Below are 9584 nucleotides of genomic sequence, written 5' to 3' on the forward strand. Positions count from 1 at the left end.
TTTGTCACGCGCTCGGGTCCATCAATGTGACGGTGGACGAAGACAAGATGGCCCATATCTGTCTCGGTGGTCTAACACAACGGTATGGGCCAATCCGGACGACAATTTGCACCCAGGAGAAACCACCGTCCTTCTTCGACTTACAATCAATGTTGATGGTCGAAGAAAACCACGCTAGTGGGTCGAGGACCGCTCAATCATACAGTCGGATGTTGTAGACGGAGGCAGATCGACCCTGTGGGCGTGGAGGACGAGGTGGGTCGCCACACAATGGAGGCGGTCGGCAGGAGCAGAACCGAAGGCACAGAGATAGTGTCGACAACAGTTCCGGACCCTCGACAAGCAGGGGGAGTTAAGACAGTGCTGGAAACTGGCAAAGCCCGCACTACACAGAAGGATCGGAAGGATTCGGAACTGGGAAGACCAGAAAGGGGCCAACCTTTGTGATGAAGCACAAGGCCAACTTGATGAAGAAGACCACTTCCGGACCGGAGGAAGTGTGGTACATTGATTCCGGAGCATCTAACCATATGACGAGCCATGAAGTGTGGTTCTCGTTTTTAGAGAAACCGGAACAACCGGGGATTGTTGAAACCAGACACAACACCCCTCACCCAATTCTGCATGTCGGAGAAGTTCCTTTAAGCCATGTCGGACAAAAGGGAAAGATGATGAACGTATGACACGTTGTCACAAAGTTTCGCATGCGTGTGTTACTTGGGCAGGACCACGGGGGTCTTGGACTTGGGAGTACTGAAGGGATAGAGAAGACAAGAGGTTTGCTTCACGACAATACTACTTCCAACCCCGTCCCGAGCAAGGGCTCGTTGCCCCTTTTGTGGGGTCGGTGGCTTTCGTTGATCACGACTCGTCGAGTTTTTGAGATCACCGCACAAGCCAAGTGATCAAATAGGTACAAGCAAAGATGAGCACGCAAGATGAACGCGCAAGGGGAAGATAACACAAACACGAATGCATGTACGTCTTTATGAGGAGGAGAGGTGCATGGGCATGCCCAAACGCTCCCTTGTCAAAAGACGTCGAACATACAAGGAAGACACAAAACACACGCATAAATGATCGTACGCCTTTATGAGGAGGAGAGGTGTATGGGCAAGCCCGAATGCTCCCTTATCACAAGACGACCGAATGTACAAGGAAGACACAAACACACACACAAATGCTCGTACGTCTTTATGAGGAGGAGAGGTGCATTGGCACGTCCGAAACGCTCCCTCGTCACAAGACGGCCAAATGTACAAGGAATCTACACAAACACATGCACAAAATGCTCGTATGCCTTTATGAGGAGGAGAGGTGCATGGGCACGCCCGAAACTCTCCCTCGTCACAAGACGACCGAAAGTACAAGGAAGACACAAACACATGCACAAATTCTCGTACACCTTTATGAGGAGGAGAGGTGCACGGGCACGCCCAAAACGCTCCCTCGTCACAAAACAACCGAATGTACAAGGAAGACACAAACACACACACAAATGCTCGTACGTCTTTATGAGGAGGAGAGGTGCATGGGCACGCCCGAAATGCTTCCTCATCACAAGACGGCCGAGTGTACAAGGAAGACACAAACACACGCAAAAAATGCTCGTACGCCTTTATGAGGAGGAGAGGTGCATGGGCACGCTTGAAACGCTCCCTTGTCACAAGCCGATCGAATGTACAAAGAAGACACAAACACACGCAAGAATGCTCGTACGCCTTTATGAGGAGGAGTGGTGCATTGGCATGCCCGAAACGCTCCCTCGTCACAAGACGACCGAACGTACAAGTGGACGAGAACAAAGAAAGAAAAAAAGAAAAAAAACACGAATGATATTGGCTAAAGAAATAAATACTTGTTTGATTCCAACGCAAGAGGGCCCTTTATAAAATAGGGTTTGATTACAATGTGGCAACTTCTAGTTAACCACAAGCTCAACAAAACAAAAATACTAAATGCCCTTAGAGACAAGAGCAAATCCGAACACAGAGCATGAACACGATGAGACGAACACACAAGCACCACAAAAATGCCGATCCCAACGAACCATGACCACTCGAATGGCGAGCACACGAGCTCGCAACGATGAACGGGGTGAACCAACGTCGAACCAACGAAGCTCGGGCTCACGAGCACCGTAAACGAGCACTTTGAGTGCCAACGCGAAGAAGACGAGCACCTGGCAATGAGGGGATGTGTTACCCGTAGGAGTTGTAAGGGGCGGTATAAGGGTAAAACACGTTAAAGGGGTTGTTCCGTATGTGTACTGTATATGAGTATTGTTGTACGTTTTTAGGGTTAGGGTTAATGGTAATGATGATTATCGATGACGAAGATAGAAATGGTGGAGAGTATGATGGTGAGAGAGATTGAGATGAAGATGTTGAGAATCATTGAGAAGCATTGCGGGGTGGGGGGTGGTGCCTAGAATGGCTCCACTCCCCTCCCAAGGGGGTTCAACGTAAGGGGAGAGAGAGAAATATGTCAAAGAGAGAGAGAGAGAGAGAGAGAGAGAGAGAGAGAGAGAGAGAGAGAGAGAGAGAGAGAGAGAGATGGTTATTCATGTTTCATTCATTCCCCATAAGGGGTTAAATAGTACAAGAAGGGGTAGATACATAGGGGTGTAAGCCCCCTCGAGCATTCATATTGGACACTCACTCACATCTCCTCGTATCCATCCACATGCACACACGTGTGCATGTGTTCACATACATATAGACTCACAATTACATTTATGCCCCCTACACATACACAACATCATGATAACATTCGACCCTCGCTCATCACACTTGACCCTCCGTACATCTCGTATGGGGTAACACAATATGGCACGCCCGTGGGAAAGTGCCTTGCACGTCGATCCCACATGCCTTGATGATGATATTTCTTTGACCGGAACTTCCATCGGTCCTTTCAACGATCAACTCCCTCGATCGGAGTGCTTGACTCGAACATCTTTTTCGGTCAACGAAGCTTCCGCGACACGAACATTCTCGTTTTGTCGACTTACGAACTTTAGCATCATGGGTCCAAAAACGTTGTGCGTATGTGTATCTTCCTTTTATCTTGTGAGTTGTGTGTGGATCGCATCCATTTCTTTTAGGTTCATGAGTTTTCGAAATTCCATTGGTGCCCTTTGATTTTTTAAAATTTTGACAATGCCATCATGTTTTTTGAAATTCTTCGGATGCCCTCAGGTTTTCAAAACTCCTCGAATGCCCCTTTCTCTATTTTGCTTCTCGTCCTATCTTCTGCTTCAATTTCGTCTTTATCTCTAGGTTATTGTTGTGGTCCGTTATTGCACTCTCTCTTGTGTGTATCACTCTTCTCTTTCTTCTTCTTTCTGCTTTCGTTTCCCGCTTCTCTTCTTGTCGTCCTTTCTCTCCTGTCTTCATCTGCTTCTTCTTGTTTTCTTATGCAGTTCTTCTTCCGGATTTGTCTTCTTCTTCCTTTCTTGTTTCTCTCCATCCTCTGTTATGTGCCTTCTCTTCTTCCATGACTTCTTCCTCTTACTTCTCTGTTCATCAACGACTACATCTCCTTCTTCTCCTTCTCCTTCTTCTTCTTCTGTGTTCTCTTCCTACTTCATTCTCTTCTTCTTTTCTCTGTTTTCTTTCCTGTCGTTGTCGTCATTCGTTGTCTGCATCTTCTTTGTCTTCTTCTTTCTTCCTTGTTTTCCTATGTCACTCGTTGTGCAATAGTTGTAATGGCTTCCTCTGCACCGTCGCCATACGATTTGTGCATCTGCCCTTGCCTCCATGTCCGGCTGTTTTCTCTGTTTTCCGGTTCCATCATTGTCGGTCGTCCATCTCTGTTCGATGTTGCCGGTGTCGTTTGTCTCTGTCTGGCCTTGTCTGCCGGCTCCGTCTTTGTGTCCGTTTCTCCATATCTGTCTTTGGCTCCGATGCCATCCAACCCATTGTTTTGGCAACTCTGGCTGTCTGTTTAGGGTTTCCGGCCGCCACCGTTCCTTCCGGCCGTCGGCTGCTGTCCGTCTGGCTCGTCCGACCGCTTCTCTGGTTACTCTTCCGCTGATGTCCGGTCGTCGGTCTGGCTATCTCCGTCGTCCGACACATTCGGCTGTCTCTGTCCGACCTGGCCGTTGTTGGTCCGCCACCACTTTAGCCGTTGGTATGTGGCCACCGCCGTTTGATCGTCGTCCCGGCTCCGTCACCGTTCCAACTGATCGGCCCATCTGACCGGCTGTATGGCGGACTCCATCTCTGGTCGTCTCTGGCCGTTTCCTCTATCAATGTCACTTTTCTAGCCATCGAACCGTCTTATCCCAGCTCGTTCCGGTCCGTTTTCCAGCAGTCGGTTTTGCTGTGTCTTCTCGTTTGCCTCTGCAACTTCCGAACACCGTTGCTATTCTGGCCGTCATCCGTCGCCTTGTCCGGCATGTCCGTCCATTCTGGTTATTCTGATTGCCTATCCGGTAGCATCTTTCCGGCATCTCCATCCTGTTGTCGGTTGTCTTGGCCATCATGGTTGTCTCTTGCAGCACGCTTTCTTGCACACTCACGTAACGCCATCATTTCGCGACTTCCTCTCATGCATTGTCATCGTTTTTGTACATCTTTGGCAACATGTCTCGAACATTTAGGACAAAAACAGACCAAACAAAACATACACATATAGAGATTAATTCGTTGTAGAATTGTGCATCAATCAATCTTCCATTTCCGACTTCTTATGCACATCATTGCCATCATTTGTCGCTTTTCTTGCATACTTCTGCAGCGAATAGTCATCACGCCATTGTTCTTTCTCATATTTCCACCAGTTCTCGCACATCGTCGATTCGACTTCTCGCGCTGATGAGGGTTGCATCATTGTTCATTGCGTATTATTCTTCGACTCCGTCTCCAAAGGGGGATCGCCTTAGTGGTCGCCAAAAGTTGTTGTACGTTTTTAGGGTTAGGGTTAATGGTAATGATGATTATCGATGACGAAGATAGAAATGGTGGAATAGTGAAGATGGTGGAGAGTATGATGGTGAGAGAGATTGAGATGAAGATGTTGAGAATCATTGAGAAGCATTGCGGGGTGGGGGGTGGTGCCTAGAATGGCTCCACCACCCTCCCAAGGGGGTTCAATGTAAGGGGGGAGAGAGAGAGAGAGAGAGAGAGAGAGAGAGAAATGGTTATTCATGTTTCATTCATTCCCCATAAGGGGTTAAATAGTACAAGAAGGGGTAGAGATACATAGGGGTGTAAGCCCCCTCGAGCATTCATATTCGACACTCACTCACACCTCCTCGTATCCATCCACATGCACACACGTGTGCATGTGTTCACATACGTATAGACTCACAATTACATTTATGCCCCCTACACATACACAACATCATGATAACATTCGACCCTCACTCATCACACTTGACTCTCCGTGCATCTCGTACGGGGTAACAAGTATGAGGATGAGTATGTGTAAGCACATGCACAATTATGTGCATGTGACAAGAATGTAACGGTCTCTTTTTGTAACGGACATATTATTTATCGTTACATTATGTACTATAAAAACCCCTTATGGGGGTACATAAGGAAGATAGATTTTTCCCTTCTCATTTTGTTTCATTTTGTATTTGTCTTTCTCTCTAGCTCACTCTTTATCGTAACCCCCTTGGTAGGGGGGTGGTGCCATTCTAGGTTTTTGATTGTCGAGACTGCTATCATACACAATCACCCAGTCTCCTTTTTAGATCTTCTGAGGGCTTCGTCGGTGTGTCTTGTCGAACCGGGCTTTGTTACTTAGTCTAGTCACTTCTAAACTCTCCTTTGCGAACTCCAAGTCTTTGGGTCTTCTCTCAAGTTGCCTTATCCTTTTTGCTAGAAGCTCTTCTCGACTCATCTCGTTTTCCCACGACATCGCTACCCATGATGCGATTGTGTCTTCAATGGGCATCACCGACTTTTGTCCGTACATGAGTTCAGCTGGCATGAAACTTGTAACTGAGCTATGAGTTGTTTTGTCGGCCCACAAGGCATAAGGTAGTAACCGAGGCCAGTTCCCGACTCGCCCATCACAAGCTCTTACAATGGCTTTTACGGTAGGCCCGTGTCCGCATTCAATCTTTCCATTAGCCTCCAGGTTATAGGCGGTCGTGAGAGAGAGCTTCGCTCCAAGTCGTTCAAAGAGCTCTATAGCTTCGTGAGCGTTCAACTCTCCTTTGTCGGCCACTATCTTTCCCACACATCCGTACCGACAGATGACATCCTCGAGTAAGAATTTACACACCCCCGCCGTCATTTTGTTTGCTAAGGCTCGCCCTTCTACGTGGTTTGTTTGGTCTTCTCTTGCTAGCACCAAATATTTCATTTGGCCCACTCCCATCGGCATCGAAACCAAATCCACCATCCATTTGAAGTGTATGGTGAGTGGGTAGGTCAGGTGCAACTCGTCCCTGTGGCATATGTTTGAGTGTATCTGACAGCTTTCACACGTCCCCACAAAATGGGCGATATCCTTGTACATTCCTGGCCACCAATACTTCTCCTTTAACTTCTCGAATGTTGCCCACGTTCCTCTATGGCCCACCCAAGGACTCTCGTGGAACTCAGACACCAATGTTGTCTTGTCCTCTTCCTTTATGACCACTCGTTGTGACATCCCTGTCCTTCTCTTCGGGGGTCTCTAGAGGAATCCCCCTCGTAGGAAGTACTTGTACGCTTTCTTTCGGACTCTTTGTGCTTCCTCCTTCGACCATGAACTATCCACCGTCATTGATCGTAAGAACTTGCCAACGTGTAGCCACTCCCCTTCGTATTCACTTTCGTTTAAGGCGTGGAGTACTCGCATATCTCGATCATCTATAGACGTTAGGGCTGTCTTAAAGAAGTCAAGAGCGACATCCTCATCTTTAGACACCATGTCGCTTTTGCCCTCGAATCTTGCCCTCGATAGCATGGCATTGTTCTTCCCAGAAATGTGGTGAATCTCCGGGTTCATTGATTTGATGTAAGCAATCCATCTTAGCATAGCAAAGTCAGGTGTTGCCCATCCCGAAACCATCCATAGGATTGGAAGGCAATACGTCTCTATTACCACCTCTGACCCGATTAGGTAATCTTTATCCGCCTTCATTGCAGACACAATACCCCAAAGCTCACGTTTTACTTGGGCGTATCCTCGTTGTTGCTCGCTTAAGACCTTGGCTCCGAACCGGATGGTGTAGCATGTACCATCCTCTCGTTCTTGGTTGATGACCCATCCGATCCCTGTTGGACTCGTATTTACCGCCACGTAGATGGGCACTTGTATACGACTTTTCGTAAAGATGGTGCCACTACCAACATTCCTTTGAGCCTCTTCATTGCCTCTTTGTGCTCTTCCTCCCACTTGAACTTCCGCCCCTTCTTGAGCAGCCCACTTGAACTCCCTCCCTTCCCTCCTTACTTCCTACAAATTTGATGCATGCCCCCTTTATTTTCTATAAACCCCCCTCATACCCCTCCCCCACTTTTTAACGATACCCCTATTCATTTCCCCTTATTCCTCCGTAATAACCCCTACAACGTTTCCCTATTTCCAAACTATACCCCTCCCCCTTTTCATGCATTTCCTACTGTTGAGAATCAAGCTCAACTTGGTCTAGTGTGTGAACTCACCTTGAGAGTGAATAAACACTCCAACGGTCAAGAGTCAACATTATCTCACCTCTTTGTATTCTAGCATTTAGTATGAGTCATAGAATCATATTCTATGACACATAACTTATGAGCTTTCACATTCCCCATGCTCCATGAGTCTTGTAGTTAATGAAGAGAGAGGGCGACATAATAAAGCACCCTCCTCCCACCTTGTATTAAGTCGAGTCTTTCTCCTTTGTTAATACAACCTACCTTGCGTATACTCTGTGTCTTACTTCTCACTCACTCACTCACTCTCTCTCTCTCATACACACAGTTCACACCTATTCCGCTACACAAGAATCATACCCGATTCTTTACACCTACATATACCCCCCCCCCCCCCCCCCTGCCCCTTTACACATAACGCCGGCGACTAAGAACCGACTGATCGCTATCGTAGCTTCGCTACATAGCTCGCATTCGAAGAGAGAAGAAGAAGAAGAAGAATCGACATAATGAATACTCAAATGGGGAGCGCTCTCCCTACCGAGAAGTTGGATCGAAACAACTTCGCATCTTGGGAGTACAAGATGCACCAATACCTTGTCGGACAAGGCTATTGGAGCTACATCAAAGGAGCGCATGAAGACCGACCCGCCGAAGCAGCTCCCGGATACGCGACATGGGAGCAAGCCGCAAGCCGCGTGATGTATTGCTTGGCGACATGTGTTCACGATCACATGCTCGGCTACATTCGCGAAGCCAAGACGCCAAAGGAGGCATGGGAAAATCTACGAAAGATTTTCGCGGCAAACATGACCGCGAGGAAGCTTCAACTCCGCCAAGAGTTGAACAACATTCAACAAAGGGACATGTCCATCCTGACATACACCTCGAAGATCAAGGAGCTTTGCGATTCACTTGACTCAATAAGCGTAAATATCGATGATGATGAGATGGTTCAAATATGCCTCGGCAACCTCGCACCACGGTTCAGCGCGATGCGAACCGCCGTTCTAGCACGGGAGAAATCTCCCTCCTTCTTCGAGCTCCAATCAATGCTATTGGTCGAAGAAAATCACGTGCGTACAAGGAGCAATGAGTCGGAAGGCCACATGCTCTACATGCACTCGAACGGAGGAAGAGGACGCAGACGGTCGAGAGGCCGATTCGGCCAAGGACAAGGCGGACGAGGTCCGACCTACGATAACAACTCCCAATTTCGGCCGCAAAGCGAAAGCCAACGAGGAACCTTCGTAAGAAGGGGGAGCTTCCACTCTGGCTTGAGCCGTCAAAACGCAACCGAATGTGGATATTGCGGAAAGCTCGGCCACCACGAAGAAGAGTGCCAAAAGAAGATGCGTGAATCGGCTTCCACAAGCCGACAACTCAAGAATTACGCGCACAATTCCGACTATGAAGAGTATAGCGGAATGTACGGGAACAACTCTAACTACGAAGATCGTGGCGGAATGTATGCACGCAACTCCGACCGTGGCAGAATGTTCATGATGAAACATAGAGCAAACTCTATGTCGGCCTCTACCTCAACTCGTGCCCTCAATCCAGAGGACGTATGGTTTGTTGACTCCGGAGCCTCAAACCATATGACATCCCACAAAGAATGGTTTCTCGAACATCGAGAGCTGGAGCAACCCGGTTATGTCGAAACCGGAGATGACACTACGCACCCGATTTGGCACATCGGCAATGTTTCGTTCGGCGAAAGAGGTAAGCAAACATACATTAAAAATGTTTTGCATGTTCCCACCATCACGAAGAATTTGGTCTCGATCGGCCAAATGGTTGAGCAAGGGATGCAAGTACGATTCGACCAAGAAGGGTGCTTCATCGAAAAAGAAGGCCAAATCATCGCACGCGGAAGAAGAGAGGGCCGAATGTTCATTCTCGATTCACGCGAGATGAAATCCGCCATGTTCGCGAAAAGCAAGAAAGCCGACTTTGACATAGAGCTATGGCACAAGCGAATCGGCCACATCAATCTCA

The sequence above is a fragment of the Azolla caroliniana genome, unplaced genomic scaffold (genome assembly GCF_043228905.1).
Source record: "Azolla caroliniana isolate FFs.n. ecotype wild unplaced genomic scaffold, voAzoCaro1.0.p SCAF_1, whole genome shotgun sequence".
Classification (NCBI taxonomy): Eukaryota; Viridiplantae; Streptophyta; class Polypodiopsida; order Salviniales; family Salviniaceae; genus Azolla; species Azolla caroliniana.